The following is a 17,162-nucleotide window of genomic DNA, read 5'->3' as shown; positions in this document are numbered from 1 at the left end:
CAAACAAATGCTGAGCATGTTTTATTATCTTTTAATTGACTGGTGTCTTGTATCTCCCATAGACTGCAGGTAAGTGTCTGGAATATTGAGGCACTGTTGGGTTATATTGATCACAGGGATAAATCATGAGGGAGTGGAATGAAAGAAATTCATTCCTTCTGTACATTTTGGTGTATTGCTTAGGAATGAGGAAGCTCTGCCTTCCTGGAATTTCAGATGCCTTTGGATGTTTGATCAGATCCCATGTGAGACCAAGTGGTGTGTTTTGGCTCTGCACTCAGGTTTTTTTGCATTTCTTGAAGTTACTAGAGAAGCACAAAGTCCTGGCAAGAAGTGGATTTCTTTTCATCCTGCCTAATGCTGAAACTCCTGTCTGGCTTTCCAAATTTTAGTGGGAACAAGACTAATGTCCGTGTTAACAAAAATAGAAGTTGGACTAAGGCACTTTCTGCTCTTCTGTGCTTGGGGAGGGAGGGAATTGAGAGGGAAAGCCAGTGAGGCTCAGCAGCATTTCTAATCAAATCCGTGGTCTGATGACTGTCTTAATTTCAATTAGTGAAAACATCCTCCAGGAGGCTGAGGCCAGCTGCAGATGCTCCAGGGAATCCAGAGCCTCCTTCTCTCTGAAAGCTGGAATGGATCTGCTGGAAGCAGCAGTCTGATGGATTGTGCTGGGCATGTAATGGCAATGCAGGCTTGCAGTGGGAATTACTGAGAGATGGTGCTTAAATGGACTTGAGCAATCTTTCACCCATAGCTGGATGGCTCTGTTAAAAACACCTTCAGAGCCTTCAGAGGCAGCTCAAGTCTATTTCTGATGTGCAGGGAAAGCAGGAAGGTTTAAACAGAGCAGACTAAGGAATGTTTGTTGTTTTATTAGTCAGGATTTGCTGCTAAAATGGTGTTGGGTTAAAATTTGCTGCCTTTAATTTCCCTGGAAGCTCATTGGAATGCTTCAGTGGGAATGAAGGAGAGAGATGGGAAAATCCCAAGCTGTGAAGCTCAGGGAGGCTGCAGCTCCATGCCAGCATTTATCAATTCCCCTCAGAAAGGCTCTTCCACACCCTGCATGAATGTTTTAGTCACTAGCTAGGGTACAGCAATGATTCCAGAGGGTTCAGTGTGTGGAAGGCCTGGCTCCCCAGGATAAATTGGGATTTCAGGCCAGGACCTCAGAGCACATCTGTGTTGCTCTGTATGGTCTGGGCTGCTCAGACAGAAGCTGTTCTGCCTCTGAAAACACCCCTGGAAATGTTTTCAGCTGCATCAGGAGCTCCTGTGTCAGCTCAGCAGTTCTTCTGGATCACAGCTTTAGGTTTGACTGTCCAGATTCTACCCCAGGATCTCTTCCCACAAAACACTGGCACAGTGTTTCTTGTCTTGGTTTAAAAAATTAGTGAAAACTTTGATTGTGTGGTCTAAGGCTCTGGTTTAGTCTCTTTAACTGAACTCCCATGACCCCTGTCAGTGGCTGCTTCAGGGACTCCTACTGGGTGGAATTTGTGACAGTTCAGCAATTCTTGTGTTGTTAATTTGGCAGACAGAAGGGTTTTCTCCACTGCTGGTCTTCTACTGCTTTCCTCATCCTTCCTCACCTTGAAGATGGGGAAAATCCCAAACCAAAATAATAGAATCCAGAGTTTTACAGCAGAAATTTCCCCTGAGGCATTGAATGTGACTTGGGGTATCCCTTGGACATAGTGTGTGTCAGTTCTTACAACACACCCAATTCAGTGGCATTTCTTAACAAGAATGGGGATGTAAATGTTTGTGAATGATCCCACAGCAGTTGTGTTACCTTAGGAATGGGTTTAATTCAGCATGAAATCCTGTGATATCTTAAAACAGAGTTTCTGATCTCGTCTTCCTTGGAGAAAAAGGTGGGAGAACTTCACACTTCTAGAAAAATTTGGGTTGTAGTCTCTCCACTGGCATTTATTGCCTTTATGTTCTCTGCTTCTCTCTCCTCCCTGACATTTACTCTGAAGAGGCTGTAGCAGTTTTCACACCTTGTCTTGATAATCTGCTGCTGGTTTATTAAATAACTTTTTGGCTTTAATTGAATGGAACCCTCATGGATGAAGAATTGGATGAAACCTTCACTAAACCTATTCCTAAGGCAGGGGGTTGGAGCTGAAAAGTCTTGAAGGTCCCTCCCAAGCCAAACCTTTCCATGATTATTCTCTCTCCTAAAAGCCTGGCATCTACAACTGCTCAAGCAGGTGCTGCCCTCTGCTCTGCCTGGAAAATTGCATTTCAGCAATGCCACAACACCTTGAAATCCCTTAATACACTTCACAGCTTTGCTGTGCTTAACACACCTGAGTCCCTGTGTGTCTGTAACATCTCCTCGCCTCTGTCATGCTCATCATTATTTATGAGGCTCATGGCAGGGCTGTATTGGTATTTTCTAGGTGTTAGCCAAGCTCCCAGCCCTGCAGGCCATGTTCTGATCTCCTGACTTAGAGCAGGGAGTCTTTGTCCCACAGCAAGAATTAATTGTGAAATCAGTTCTGCTCAGTGAGATCAGTGATTACTGCTCTGTTTGGGAACTACCTGGGCTGAAAGCCTTTTAAAAATAAAGTTGGCTTCAGGAGCTGGGCTAGGTGGCACAGGTAATTTGAATCCACGAGCTAATCACTGGTTCATTTTCAGATACACATCCACACTGCTGTTACTAATATGGAGTGCAGGTAGAAACACTCCTGGTGCTCTTAGGACTTGCTGCTAGGGTTTTGTGATGAGGAAAATTAGGCACCATACAAATTTCTAGGTTGTTTGAAGAAAATCAGAGCGAGTTATTTTTAGAGATGCTTCCAAACTGCCCCTCCAGAGGTGAAAGAGTTGGGGTGTGGTCCAGCTTTGTCTCAGAGTTCACAGAGGCAGAGGGGTCTCTTTGCTAATTTACAGTAATTGAGCTGTGAACATTTTGAGTAGTTACAGAGCTGGAGAAATGAAGCTGTGAAGCTTCTGTGATGTCAGCACTTTAAACAACAAAAACATACTCACCCAGGATATCATGGATGGGGAAAATGTCTCTGTCCAGAGAGAAACTTCTTTCCTGTGGCTGTGCTCTGTTGCTTGTATTTGTTGTCTTAGTCACAGACAGGTTTTGTCCCTGCCAGTGGATTTATCTTTCCCTGCTGGCTTAGCAATGCTTTTGTGGGGCTGCAGCTTCCCCCAAAGCTTTCCAGGCCCTGCAGATGCAGGCAGAGGTTGCAGCAGAGCTGTTGCAGGCGGTGGGGCAGAGGCTTGGCCTGGGTGCACTAAAAGCTGGGTGTGAGCTCTGGCAGGTGACTGCTCACCAGGAGACTGCCCTGCTCTCAGGCTGTTAATTGATCCCCCTCCCTCCCAAAATGAAGCTGGGTGCATTAAGAGAGCAGTTGGCTCTGCCACTTGACCCAGAGGAGCATTTCCATTAAGTTGCAGGATCTGTGTCCCTGGGGGAGCAGATGGTTCCTGCCAGGGCCTGGGGCAGAGAACAAAGAGCTGCTTTCCTGACACAAATGCAAGGGGCTGAGCCAGGTGTGCTGCTCTCCGTGGGCTTTGCCTCTGTAGAAGAAGCAGAGAAACACTCAAGGGGCTCGAAGGAAGAGCTGTACCCACACAAGACATTTTATTTGTTACCTGACTTCATTGGGAGCTCTTTCCTTGCGTTTCTGTCTCAAGGCTCAGTGCTGCTGGGGAAAGACCACATGCTCCCTGTTTATACATGCTTTACTGAAGGGTTTCCTTTTTTTTGGAGGATCCTCTTTGAAGCTAGAAATGAAAATAGCTTTGATTGCTGTCTCTTAGATTATTTTGAAGCAGTGTGGTTAGGGGAAGCTGTCCAAAGTTTAATCAGTGGGTCCCATATCTCTGTCTGGAGAGCTGCAGGAGATGGGAATTTGCTGCAAGAGCAGCTGTGGGTGAGAGGATGGGGGGAATTGTGCTTTTTCCAGTGTCCTCTGGTAAAGCACCATTTGGGGAACACTCTGCCAAAGTGGGGTGTTCAACCAGCTCTGAGTCTGAATTAGAAACTCCTGGACCTTTTAATATTTGAATTTTCTCACATGACTTAACAGCAAAGCCTTGAGATGAATTGTGATGCTGCTCGTAGCCAAGCCACCTCTTTAAATGAAACCTCTCCTGTGTTTGTGCCCGTGCTGTGCAGCCAGGGGGATCTGTCCTTTCTGTGTGGAGTTCAGCTGCAGTCTGGCACTGGTGGTGTTTCCTGCAGCTGCAGCAGTCCTGGGCATCCCTGCTCTGCTCAGCACTCCCAGCCATGAGTCACAGAACGGGGTGGGGAGGACAGAGGAGTATTGAAAAGCAGGTAATTAAAGGCAGAGATTTCAAAGAATCTGGGTGCAGGAATCCAGCTGCAGTGTCCTGGTGTTTGTGCTCCTCGTGCTGCATCCATGGCCTCTCTGATTGCCTCTCCCGTGGATGCAGCTTGTCCCTGGGATTGTCTTTTGTCACCACAGGGGCTCAGTCTGCAGGGACGGCACGGATGGAAGCAGGGCTGCTGCAGTGGGAAGAGGCCAAGTGGGTGCTGGTGTCCCTGGTGCCAAGGCTCTTGCTTCAAGCCCCTCTTTCAATACAAACCCCCTTTTGGGAGCTCTGCTTTCACAGGGCTCCAATCCCAAGCTGGTTTAAGGCGTTTGCTTTTCATCTATCACCTGGGAATTCTGTGCTGGCAGGGGAGGTGGAAGGGCTGTGGGTGAGCTGGAGCTTGGCATGCCTGCCTGGGGCCTGTGCTGCCTGTGAGGAAATGTCTGCTCCCTGCCAGCTCTGGGAGGAGGGAGAGGAAAACACCTTGGCCTGTCTGTGCCAGCTGCAAGCCTGGCAGAGTGCTGAGAGCTGCTGGGGCTGGGCTCTGTGCAGGACCCGTGTGCCAGGGCTCATCTGCCCCTTGTTTCCCTTCATTCCAGCCTCACCAGGCCCATTAAAGGTGTTTCTCCTCCTTCCCCAGGCTCTCCACTGGCAGCAGGGATTTGCAACCAGCACAGCAGTGATCCCAGAGCATCATCAGAAGTGATCCCAGCTTGTTTGGGCTGGGCACTGGCAGGTTTGAAATGTGGATGGAATTCAGGGCGAGCCAGTCCCTGGCCTGAAGGGTTTGGTCTTTTCTCACCCTCTGGAGAGGCTGGTGACACAACAGGGGCTGGGCTGAGCTCACGTAGCTGCTCCTGTGGCAGAGGGGGGAGCCTGTGTGGGGGCCCAGCAGGAGCTGGGAGACAGAGCTGCAAATAAAGCATCTTATTCCCTATTCCTCCTGCCCCCAGCACTTCCCGGCAGGGCAGTGGCTCCAGGCACTGCCTGGGAGCACCTCCTCTCCTCCCTGCCTGCTTTGCATGGCTGGAAAAGGCTCAGGGAATGTGGCAGTGACAGGCAGGGCTGTTTGAAGCCAGGTTTCCCTGGGCACATCCTCTCGCTCCACCTCCAGCCTTCAGTGAGGCAGAACTTGGGAACAAAGCACATTTTCTGCCCTTTGCAGGGCTCTGCCTTGCACAAGAACGAGCTTGCAGCAAGCCGTGTTCCTGGCGAGGGCTGGGAAGTGGGTGGGATAGCACAAACAGGCCTGGGATGGAGAAATCCAGCCTCAGAAAGGAACTTTCACTCTGTCCTGCCGTGCCTCAGGCAGGGATTTGGATCTGAGGAATAGATCCTGCATCAAAGTTCAGAAGAAATGCATAAAACTGGGAGATGTGGGGAGCAGTGAGAGTGTAGCCTCAGGCCCAGCTCTGTGCACAGTGCTGCACAACTGGCATTGCAGGTCTGCCCCTGCAGAGCTCTTGTGCTCCCTCCTGCTCCTCCTGGCTGCAATTCCTGCTGGCTGCACACAGGCTCATGCCAGGCAGGGTTTTCCTCTTGTCCCTCCAGCCAAGCTGGGCTTGGATCTTGGGCTGGTGTGGCTCTGCAGAGCTGGCTGAGGGGTGAAGAGCCTGGGTTTTCCACCCACTCTGAGTCCTGCCCTGCACTCAGGTCAGATGAACAAGGTCACTGTCCAGCCCTGGCTAACAGGGAATTGTGCATTCCAGGGAATGTGGAGGGTTTTGGAATGCCAAGGTGCTGCCAGCTGGCAGAAGAATGACAAGGATGTGATGCTTTCCCTGTTTCTTGCTTAGAGTCAGCGGTAAAGGAGAGGGAAGCTAAAAATAATCCATAAAATAGTTAATTCCAGGGATTACTCCTTCCTTCAGCCTTACAGGACCAGAACATGAGGTGGCAGGCACAACCCCAAACCCCATTCCTTTCTTTCCCTTGTGCAGGTTTTTGCCATTCAGCAGGACCCAAAACAAAGCTGACCTGTTCCACACTGAGGGAAGGGTGTCAGAAAAGTGCTACAATAAAATCAAATTCACCCTGATCCTTTCTGGAGGAGCCAAGAATGGGGGCAACCAAAAGGAACTGAAGTTTTTTGCTTCTTCTGAGTTTCCTTGGGGTCTTTGGATAGGAAAGCAGCTTTGCCTGGGGTGGTTCCCACTTTCTTCCCCCATTTTTAGTCCCCCATTTTGGCATTAATGTGGATTATTTTGAGGAGTAAATTGCAGTTGTCATGACTGCAAATAATATAAACACTTGAACTGCAAAGAGAAATTTGGATCTGTATGTGTGTGGAAAAGCCATGGCCAGGACAGATGGCATGGGATGGTTTTCAGCATGGGAACTACTGCTGGGTGAGAACAGGGGTCTGTTCTTTCTGGGGTAAGTCTCAGAATAAATTCTATCAGAATGGGATTAAGTTTAGATGTAATCTGTTCCCTTAACATTTAGTCTGGAATTACACTGCCATGAATCTGGAGGAACAAAGGGATCATTTAGAGTTCACTGGGGATCCCATAATGCTGCTACTACTAGAATTAAATGGAAATTCAGAGGCAGGTTATCTTTTCAGGCCTGCCTGCTGTGGAAATAGAGCAAGTCACCAAAACAGGCTGAAAGAACAGGCAAAATCATGCATGTGAAAGGCTCTGAGTGCTGCTACAACCCCTGGGAAAAGGACTGTGTTGTCCTGCAGGTCAGCACTCAAGGTGTTTAAAACCAAGCAACCCATACCCAGATTGTTGTTTGAATGTGGTACAACGGTGAAGGAGTCTCTGGGTCTTGGAAACTGTCCTTGTGCAGAGAAGGAGGTCCTGAGAGTCCTTCTTGCCATCCTTCTGCCCAGAGCAAACCCTTTTAAAGTTGTGTTGTTTCATCTCCCTGCATGTACCAGCCGTGCCTCTGCCCAAGCTATCAGATCTGGCAAGCCTGGGGGAGACTTTCACCCCTGGATCCCTTCCCAGCCTCTCCCTTCAGCCAAGGCAACACCTGGCTGTGCTTGCAGGACCTCCTGTGCTCGTGGTCCTCAGCCTCTGCCCTCCCTGGAGAGCCCACAGCCCGCGGAGGGAAAGGTGGGAGCCCTGTGAAGGCACATTCCCAGCCTCCAGCATCATCCCAGCTCTCCTCCCTCACAGAGATCTGATGCTCCTCCAGGTGTGGAGCCTGTTTGAGGCTGAGGGGACACGGCCCAGGATGATGGTTTTGAAGGGATTGGCTCGTTTTTCCTGCCTTGAGGATCCTGGTTTGTGCCTGGTGCACGGTGCAAGGTGAAATTCTTGCTGCTCAGGAAGGGATTAGCAGCACGAGGTTTGGTTCCTTGCTGGCTCTGTCAGAAAGCAGGCGGGAAAGAGACTTTAATGTGAGATTTAACGAGGTGCCAAAAGTCACTGCTGCAGGAGGTGAGGCCCCAAGCTGCTCTGAAAAGAGATGAGCCTGCTCAGAGAGGAGGAACTGTGTGGATAAAGACGCGGGGCAGAATCCAGGCTGTTATGTCACCGTGCTGAAGAGAGAAGCGGCTCCTGCCAGCGTCCCTGGGACCATTCCCTGTGTCCCCTGGGACCATTCCCTGTGTCCCCCTTGGAATGTGCATCCCTGGGACCATTCCCTGTCCCCTCTGGGACCATTCCATGTGTTCCCCCTCTGGGATGCACATCCCTAGGACCATTCTCTGTCCCCCATGGAATGCATATCCCTGGGCCCATTCCCTGTGTGTCCCCTCTGGAATGCACATCCCTGGGGCCGTTCCCTGTCCCCTCTGGACCACACATCCCCGGGACCATTCTGTGTGTCCCCTGGGACCCTTCCATATGTCCCCTCTGTAACGTGCATCCCCGGCACCATTCCCTGTCCACTCTGTAATGCACATGCCTGGGCCCATTCCCTGTGTCCCCACTCTGGAATGCACATCCCCGGGACCCTTCCATGTGTCCCGTCTGGAATGAGCATCCCTGGGCCCATTCCCTGTGTCCCCCATGGAATGCACATCCCTGGGACCATTCCCTGTGTCCCCCATGGAATGCACATCCCTGGGACCATTCCATGGGTCCCCTCCTCTGGAACGCGCATTCACAGCACCATTCCCTGTCCCCTCTGGGATCATTCCCTGTGTCCCCCCTCTGGAATGCACATCCCCGGGCCCATTCCCTGTCCCCCATGGAATGCACATCCCCGGGCCCATTCCCTGTCCCCCATGGAATGCACATCCCTGGCCCCATTCCCTGTCCCCCATGGAATGCACATCCCCAGTCCCATTCCCTGTCCCCCATGGAATGCACATCCCTGGCCCCATTCCCTGTCCCCCATGGAATGCACATCCCCGGGCCCATTCCCTGTCCCCTCTGGGCCCATTCCCTTTCCCCTCCGGGCCCATTCCCTGTCCCCCATGGAATGCACATCCCTGTCCCCATTCCCTGTCCCCTCCCGAGCGCGCATCCCCGGGGCTGCAGCGGGAGCGGCTGCCACGAGAGGGCACTGGAAGGATGCGGATGTCGGGGCGATGCCTCGGCTGGTCCCAAACCATCCCTGCAGTTGCCAGGGAAAGGAGCTTTTCCTCCTCTCCCCCTCGGTTTGAATCCTAAATCAGAGCACTGGAGCTTGAAGCAAGGCTAGAATGGCGCACCCAGCATCGCTGCTCTCTGCTGGGTTTCTTTCCTGCCAGGAGAATTTTTTTTCCTGCAGGTTTCACAGATCTGTTGAGTTTTGCTCATCTTGCTTCAGTCCTGGTATAGTCCCAGGTCTTTCAGGGAACAATCTGGTATCTGTATCCTGAATTCTGGAGATAAGGCCCTGAACTGAGACAAAAGGGGCACACAGAGGAGACCATTTCAAAATTGTATTTTGTGTATTTTGTCCTGATTGAGAGGTTACAGTTTGTCCCATTTCCCTGAATTATTTCAAGCAGGGGATACTTGGTTTCCTGCTCCCAAAGGGTGACAGGGAGAGGTTTCCCTAAGAATTACTGTCTTGTTTGTGGTGGAAGGTGCTGCAGGAACAAATCCTCCTCATTCAACTGAGTGTTAGAGGAAATTTGGAAACAGTTTGAAATGAAAATGCTTATTTTGCCCTTTCACTTTGGCCTTATACTTATCCTGACTCAACCGGGTTCTGATTTTGGGCTGCAGATTAAAGTAAATCTATCTTGGAATATCTCAGAATTTTCATTCTGCAAAATATGTCAAAGTCTGCCTTTTATTTTTTTCATTCCAACCTGAAATCAGGAGGAAATGAAATCAACAGCTTGGGATCTCTTTTGGAGAGAGAATCCTGTTTTCTGAGCTCTTCCTTACTCTGCCTTGCTGGTGTTGCTGGTGTGTTGAGCTGGGATGATGGCTTGGCTGGGCTGGAATGTGTTCCTAGGAAGTCTCTCACTTCATCCTCTGCCTGACATTGTGCTGAGGCCAAGGCAAACCTCGATGCAGTTTGAACACTGATCCACACTCGGAGATCAGCAGATGGGAAGGCTCAAGAAATATTTTATCTGGCAGAAGATTTTTGTCTTGGAATAAGAGCCCGTGAGCTGAGGGTGGAGCAGGGATGTGGATGAGAGTTTGCAGGTAGAGTGATGCCTTAGGGAGCTGGAAGAGAGGCTGGATGGAGTTAAGAGGAATAAAGTGGATATTTATGGATGAGCCTTCCAAGGGCACCCCCTGGAAGTGCCAGAGCCTCGTGGTGGCTCTGCCCAGATGGCTCCAGGTTGGGAGCAGAGGAGGGCTTGCTCATGAGACCTCACATTTTAATAGGTTTTAATCCACATATGAGTTAATTGTCTAATTAATAGCTTCAAATGATGAAGTTTCATCCTCCTGGCTTGCTTGCCCGCCCTCCTCACCTTGTTGATGCCTGAAGTTTGTTTGAAACTTGAAGTTTGAAGGGATTGTCCTTGAGTCTCCAGCTAGAACAGGATTGTTTTGTCTTCACTACCCTGTGAAAAGATCCCACTAACACTTAATATAAAGCTAAAAGCTGCACACCAAAAGAGAACAGAAAAACTTAAAACCCAAGGTATCAGAGAGAGACAATATTTTTGACCTTCAGGTATGAAGAACATTGAGAGCTGCACTAAACTGTGCAGCCCTTCAAGCAGAAGAGCAGCTTAGTGCCATTACTTTATTGACCACAACTTTAATTATCTTTAAATGCACTGAGTTTATTCCAGCACTCAGGTTGGAGAAGTTTCCTCAAGCTGCTCAATTTGTTAAAAACTGAAAGCACAAATAACCTCTGGAGAGATCCTTTTTTCCAAAGCACAGATCTTCAGTTCCAAGTCTGAAATATCTCCCTCTTCATATGGTGATTTATCAAATAATGTAACATTAAAGCAACACCCATTTCTGGTAATAAACCAAGAAATGGGACTTTTGCTTGCAAAATAAGTTGAAGCTTTGATAATTTAATAATAACAATAAAAAGAAGGGGTTTTTTTTCCAGTTGGCAAAACCCAGCACTTCCTGCAAAGTGGCAAATAAGCAATGAAGAAAAGACAGAGCCTGCTCTGTGAGGTTTAAATCAAAACATGCACACTTTAAAAAAAATATTTCAGGGTTTTAAAGGCCCTAGAAAGGAGGAAGAGCAATTCATCTGCCTTGGGTTTAGAGTGGTGGCTTGGGTTGTTCAAAGAGACAGCACGTGTGTGGGAATACTCCCCTGGAAAATGAAGATATTCCCTCATCAAAGCGGGAACCTGCAAACGTGCATTGCATAAAGGGGGAAATTCCAGGCATTCCTGGGGAAATTGCAACTTCTCCACTGCAGGACTGAGCCATGAAAAGCTTGTAGACCATCCTGGGAGTCTGTGTCCAGGGCTGGAAGGAGGTGCAGGGGGGGTCAGAACGCTCCTGTGTGAGGAGGGAAGGAGGAACTCGCTGTTCCCCGTGGGCTGGACGCCTCTGCCCAGCACAGCGTTGCAGGCATGCTGATAACCACAGCTCCAGCTGGCCATCAGTGATTCATGGAGACCCCAGCAGCACGGGGAGGCTGCAGGGATGAGAAGCAGCAGTGTTTGAGCTGTTAATTGGATGGGTAAGCTCCCCTCTCCTGAGGGCCGAGATGAACTTCCCATTGACCCCACAAAGGTTTCTGGAGGCTGGAACGGAGCCCAGGGTGCTCAGGGCAGGTGCCTCTGACCAGCTCTGGCTGCACTTTGCAAAGCTGCTGGGCTGGGGTTGCTTCCAGGCACGCCAGGGGAATTTGGTGGGAAAAGGAAGGGTGGGATCCCAGCCCTGCAGAAATCAGGGCTCAGCTCCCATGGGGTCACCCAGCCTGGTGCTTTGGTGCAGTGCTGAGCTGCTGCTTCCCAGAGCAATCTTTGGGTTCTCCACTTGGGGGAAAGGGGAGGTTTTTGTCAAAGCAGAATTGGGCAGATCTTGTCTCTGCTTCAGACCATTGTCCACTCCTTGACTCCTGCCTCCCTCATGCTGACTCTGCTGGCAGAGCTGCAATGAAACTCAACATTCCCCTGTTTTCCCCTCAAACCACCCAATGGAGTCCAGCTTGGTGGAAGTGGACAAGGAGCCCTGGAAGGAGGGGGCTGTATCCATGGGGCTGAGGGAATGGCTGGGAAAGGAGCCCTGGAAGGAGGGGGCTGTATCCATGGGGCTGAGGGAATGGCTGGGAAAGGAGCCCTGGAAGGAAGAGGCTGTATCCATGGGGCTGAGGGAATGGCTGGGAAAGGAGCCCTGGAAGGAGGGGGCTGTATCCATGGGGCTGAGGGAATGGCTGGGAAAGGAGACAAGCAGGCTCCAATGTTTGGAGCAGATGCCCAGTGATGCTGGAGATGGGTTTGTAGGATTGGGAGGGCGTCAGGGCTGTAGTTCATCTATTAGCAGCTATTTTATCTCCCTTTGCGAAGGGAGGGCAACCTTCTGGGTGGATTGTCTTTGTCTGGGGACATTCTTGGCTGTGTGGTACAGAAAGTGCTTGTTCCTCTGTGCAGTGGGAGTCTTATTCCCACTCGTGATGAGTATCCCCCAAAATCTGTCAGACCAATGGGATTAAAGCAGTGCCAGCTGCCAGGCAAGCCTTCCTGTAGAGCTGATCCACGTCCTCCACCTCCCCTGTGGCCTCCCTGCTCTTTTCAAGGCTCCTTTCCTTACTCATTGGTGTTTGAAAGTTCCCAAAACTCAACGTCTGGAAAAGCAGAGCAGCTCACACGCTTTGACAGATGAGCAATGTCCCTCTTTGTCTGTTCACTGCAAAAATATTCCCCTGCCTTCCTCGCCTTCATCTGTCCAGTAGCTTTAAGTGGCTTTCCAAATGTGTTTATCTGGAATTCTTTACATTTTTACCCTCCATCCCGTGCCTGGGAAGCGACTGGGCCCTTGGATGCTGGAATCAGTGCTTAATGTACGTCTGGCCTGCAGAGTTATCTAGAGGAGATGATCCTGTTGAAGGAAGAAGAGCACAGAAATCAGTGGCCCTGGTGAAAATGCAGGTGATAAATGTACCCTGTGAGCACATTCCTGCTCCCTGTGTCCCGGCATCGCTCACAAATCCCTCCTAGGAAGAAGGAGAGGGAAGCAGGGAGCTGTAAATTACAGCTTGGCTTAATTGGCTGGCTCAGGTACAGGAGGCTGGGCTGGGAATACACAAAATATCTTTATGTAAAAGAAGTGGTTCTTAGCAGGGGATGCAGTGAAATGGGGGTTTCAGGGAGTTGGTGTCTTGTGGTTGGATCCTCTGGTGTCTGAGAAGGTGCAAACTCCAACTGAATCTTTTCCTGCCGTTGGGGCTTTCTTAATATTCCTCCCTCCCCTGTGGATTCTCCGGTGTCTAATAATATTCCTAATAAGCTGCAACGTGATCTCAACAATTTCTTTCAGTGTGGGGCATTAATAGGTCTCAGGGCACGGGAGAGGGCCCTATTTTCATAAAACTTGTAGGAACTGTAAGACCTCTGCCCCTTCCACCAAGCTGGGCTGGAATTGGCCAACAAATTTGGAAGTTATTGGAGACATGGGAGATGAGTATGTTTGTTTTATTTATATTTTATATATGTATCCCACGTGCAGACTGACTGCAGAAACCTCATTTCTTAAGAGACTGAGCCTAAACCTCATGTTTTGCCTCTCCATTGTAATAAACCGTGTCTCCTTTTATTTACCCACCTGTAGGATTTGATGATTTCCCCTTTCCCCTCAGTCCTCAATTTCCCCATATCCTGTTCCCAAAAGGGCTGGGGCCCTTCCCAAGGGATGGTTTTGTGCTGTTCCCCAGGAGGGCTGCCCTGAAGGATGCAGATTTGTAGGTGCACATATGTTACACTGAGTTATTTGCTCAGCAGTGGGAAGAGAGGGAAAAGGGAGAGCCTGCTCTGGCCTTCCCCAAAAACACTTCAGATTTGTGGGGTTGCTTTTGAATCTGTCAAAGGCACCTATATCCCCACAGGCAAAAAAACCTTTAACAATGCAAAAATAGGAGCAGGAGGAGAATTTCCCGTACATTTAGCCCAGGAGAACACTTCTGCTGAATTGGAAAGGATCTTTCTTTTGGGACCCGGTGCTTTTGATGGCACCTGAAAACGCAGGACGTGAACCCCCTGAGCCACTCTGCTCTCCGTGCTCCCCAGCCCGTGTGTGCACACAAACCATCCCCTCACGCACCAACGCTGTGTCCATGCTTCCCTCTCCAGCATTCCAGCCCGCTTGGGTCGACCTTGTCTCTCTCGGTGATTTAGGTTTTAGAGAAGGAATGGCTAAGGATTTGCTTTGACATTTAAAGGCAATCCAGGTAATTGATAGCACTGGCAGCGTCCATCTCTCCCCCCATATATCTGCACAACAGTATCTATTTTTGACGTAGCTGACACGCCATTTCCTCTGGCAGCCCAGGGGCGGCTCATCTTTAAATTAAACTCGTCTCCGACCCTCGGATCTGCGAGCTGTGCAGAGGCAGACACGGGTGGGGTATTTCATCTGGAGACTGTGCAGGCATATTTGAGCAGGGTGATGTATTATCAAAAGGGCTCTGCATTACTGCTAGCTGGAACCAAAACAAGCTCTAAAGTATTAACTAATGACATGGGAAGTCCCTTAGGTATCTAATCACCTTTAATGTTCAGATTTAGAAGACAACTTTAAAGGAAGAAAAAGAGATTAGCGGGTCAGGTCAGAGCACCCCTTCCCCCCTCCCTCCGCCCCCAAAATACAATTGGCTTTTTAAAGTCAAAACCAGATTCATATTTCACCTCATCAGTAAATACACCATTAAAACCCCAGCCTTGGAGCTTGCATCTCGGAGCAAAGCTTTGCTCACATTTGGAGGGGTTTGAACCTTTGGTTTGTATCAAAAGCAGCGATGGGCTTGGGGGTCTGGAAAACAAACAAAAAACCCACCCTTTGTGAGGTTTGAGGTGAAGTTTGGTGCTGTCTGGCTGTAGGAATAGAAAACCCCTGCAATGTTTCAGCTGTTGATTCCCAGGTTTTCATGCCTGTAGAGTGCTTGGTCTCAAAACCGTGTGGCTCTAATCCCCGTTTTCCTCTGCCAGAGCTCCTTACCTGGACAGAGGTGCTGTAGGACATTCCTGTCTCCTATAGGAAGTCTGTTTGGGGGGAAGGAAATACAGCTTTGGCCTCCCAAGACTCAGGCCAGCATGTGGCTTGCAGAACTGGCTCTGTGGACTGAGGAAAAAAAAAAAAAGTTAAAAAACCAACCCAGAACCTCATAAGAAAAGGAAAGCTGTCAGTAAATTCACTTTCCTGCATGGATGGGGACCCAGCTGTGTTCCTCTGACTTGGGGCAAAGGATTTCAGCCCTGGGCTGTGCCCTGTGCCCAATTCCTCCCTCCCAGAGCAGTTTCCCTCTCCAGCTCTGAGGGAGAACAGTGAATTCTGTTTTCTCCAGGGTTGTTGTGTTTACAGCAGGAGCAGCTCTGCTTCCAGAGCTGCTTCTCCAGCCTCAAACTGGGATTTCCAAGGAAGATGAACAAGTTTTGACATCCCAAGCCCTGCTGAGCTTTGCTGCAATGTGGATTTTTGTCTGCTCTGAGCCTTTCTGGCAGTAGCACACGAGCTCAGCGTTAGCCACACGCCTCAGTGACTTTGGATGCAAATATAAAATTTGCGGGGATTAAAGTGATTTCCAACCCTGGATTTCACTGATTTTTCTTCTAGTTGTGCTTTGGCATCTATGCTAGAAATCCGGTCTTTCTGGAAATTTTTCCTTCATTCCTTGCTTTTTTAAGGGTGGTTTGCAATCCTGAACTCTCCAGTATTTCCCCCAAATTAATGGAACCCAGAGATGCTCAGCATTCTTTCAAGTCAGATTGAAACTAAAATCCTGAATTAACATAAAATCTGATTTCTTTCCCTTTTCCTTATTCTTTGACACTCTTCAGAAACTGTTTAGGTACAAACCAAATAATTTGCTCATATCCTTTTATGGTTTTCGTGCAGAAAAAAATTACTTAATTAGCTTAAATTGTTATTCCTTTCATTTAATAGTGTAATCTTCGGGTAAGAGTTGATACTTCTGAAATAGAGAGAAGAGAGTAAATAAAATTGGGAGCTGACCAATTCCAGTGCAAATGTGATGAAGAGAAATCAAATCTAGTGCCTTTAATTCTTTATTTAAACTTTTTAAAAAGCCACAAAGTCACCCTCAGCAAAAGCTGTGGAATTGTATCCAAGGTTCTGCACCCACCCAGGGATTGTGATGACGACAGGAGTCACAGGAGCTCTGCTCTCATCTCATTTGTTAGGACGTCACCTCTCCAGACATATTTATAATTCTGCAGCTTGTGGTTCCCAATCATTTATTGCTGTTAGATAAATACACGGCCGTGGGCTTTGGTGACATCGTGGTAAACCCAGGGAGTGAAGGCTGAGGGCTTTGGCATTGGGGGGCTTTGCTGGCAGCTTTCCCCACGCTTGTGTGGTCAGCCCTGCTGGGTGATTCCCGTGGAGATGGCTCTGGGGTGAAGTGGGAAGTGTTGGTGTTTCCTTCTCCCTTTTCCTGTTAGACTGGCATGGGTGTTGTGGTACCAGCTGGTGGTCAGTGCACCCAGAGGGACTCTAGAAAGAGCTGGAGATGTTTCTTGGGACAGGAATCGAGGATTTTGGCAGCCAAACTCAGAAGAAGAATTGGGATAATAGCGCTGTTTCAGGGTTTTGGGGTTTGTGGGTTGTTTTTTTTTTTTTAATTTAATGCCCTGTGCCCATGTGTGTCTGGCACAGAGATGGAAAGGACACTTTATCTGCTTCATCTACAAAATGGGCACCTTAAATCAAATATTTAAATGGATAACAGTAGGTGAGAATCTCTTTGCAGGTACATATCTCCACAGGCCAAATTCTTACAGCTCTGGGAAGAGGCTGGGAGATTATATGTGAGAAATGAACCCTACAAGTGGGAATCCACCCCAAGGCAATCCAGCAGAGCCTTGTGCTCCCTGTCCTTCCCTTGGGAGGTGCAGCTGGAGCACAGAGGCACTGAAAGCTGGCTGGCACAGTGCTGCTGCCTTCATGCTCTGCTGGATCTCAGCCTGTTTCACTCTTCACTTTGCGTGATTCAAGCCCAAATGTAATGGGGGATGATTGGAGTGTCAGGGAGGTGATGGTGCCCACCTATGTGAAAGGCTCCTCGCAGAGAGCTGGGTGGGCTCTGGTCCCCTGCCACAGTGAGATCCCGTGGAGCGGGGAGGAACAGAGGGATGCCAAGGCAGGAGAGGCTCTGAGGAAAGTGTCCAGGCAGCATTCCAGCTGCGTTTTCCAGGACAGTTGTTGGTTTTCCTTGAGCTTCATGCTGCTTGGAGGTCTTGGAGGCCCAGCTCTGCCCTTGCCTTGCAAAACTGACCCTGAGGAACACAGATCGTTCCAGTGTGAAGGCACCAATCTTCCTTGGGGTCCTCTGTTTTCCTGGGTGTG

At 49.3% G+C, this 17,162-nt stretch overlaps 1 long non-coding RNA gene across 1 annotated transcript; it reads right to left on the bottom strand.

The window, feature by feature from the left end:
* Positions 1-12,193: 12,193 nt before the first annotated feature.
* LOC135282918 (uncharacterized) lies at positions 12,194-16,028 on the bottom strand. Its single transcript, XR_010348891.1, has 3 exons — positions 15,810-16,028; positions 14,796-14,918; positions 12,194-12,683 (listed from the first exon to the last, which is right to left on the bottom strand). It is a non-coding gene; the product is annotated as an uncharacterized LOC135282918 (long non-coding RNA).
* Positions 16,029-17,162: the final 1,134 nt, after the last annotated feature.

The sequence above is a fragment of the Passer domesticus genome, chromosome 17, assembly GCF_036417665.1.
Source record: "Passer domesticus isolate bPasDom1 chromosome 17, bPasDom1.hap1, whole genome shotgun sequence".
In the NCBI taxonomy this organism is placed as follows: domain Eukaryota; kingdom Metazoa; phylum Chordata; class Aves; order Passeriformes; family Passeridae; genus Passer; species Passer domesticus.
Note: the sequence above shows the minus strand (reverse complement) of the source record. Positions and strands in the feature narration are given on the sequence as shown.